Source organism: Nematolebias whitei, chromosome 4 (genome assembly GCF_014905685.2).
Source record: "Nematolebias whitei isolate Nwh7 chromosome 4, NemWhi1, whole genome shotgun sequence".
NCBI classification, from domain to species: domain Eukaryota; kingdom Metazoa; phylum Chordata; class Actinopteri; order Cyprinodontiformes; family Rivulidae; genus Nematolebias; species Nematolebias whitei.
In genome coordinates this window covers 51,834,968-51,835,437 of record NC_056501.1, presented here as the reverse complement: position 1 = coordinate 51,835,437, position 470 = coordinate 51,834,968, and positions in this window count along the sequence as shown.

The following is a 470-nucleotide window of genomic DNA, read 5'->3' as shown; positions in this document are numbered from 1 at the left end:
CAGCAGCAGCTGCAGCAGCAGGAGAAGCAGCTGCAGCAGCAGCAGCAGCAGCAGCAGTAGCTAGCTGTACCAGTTTCTTGTGCGGCCTTAAGACGTTCCATCAGGAATGTTCATATTTCTTCTCAAATAAGTGTAGTTTGAAATTAATAAAGGTTTATAAAATAACTGTAAAGGGGGAGTGGTGGTGCAGAGGATGGAGATGGTGGGGCCTGTGATCGGAAGGTCACCGGTTCAAATCCCCAACCCGACAACATCAAATGTGGGTGGGAAAAGTGAAACACGCTCACCTGCCTCAAGTGTGAGTGTTTCACTCACACACGCACAATGAGGGACGTGCTTATGGCTGGTTTGAGCCTCATCTGCCCCACTCTGGGCCCTTGAGCAAGGCCCTTAACACCCACCATGGAGGCCTGTGTTTGGGTCAGGAAGGAGATCCGGTGTAAAAACAATCGCCATGTCTTCGTGCAAGT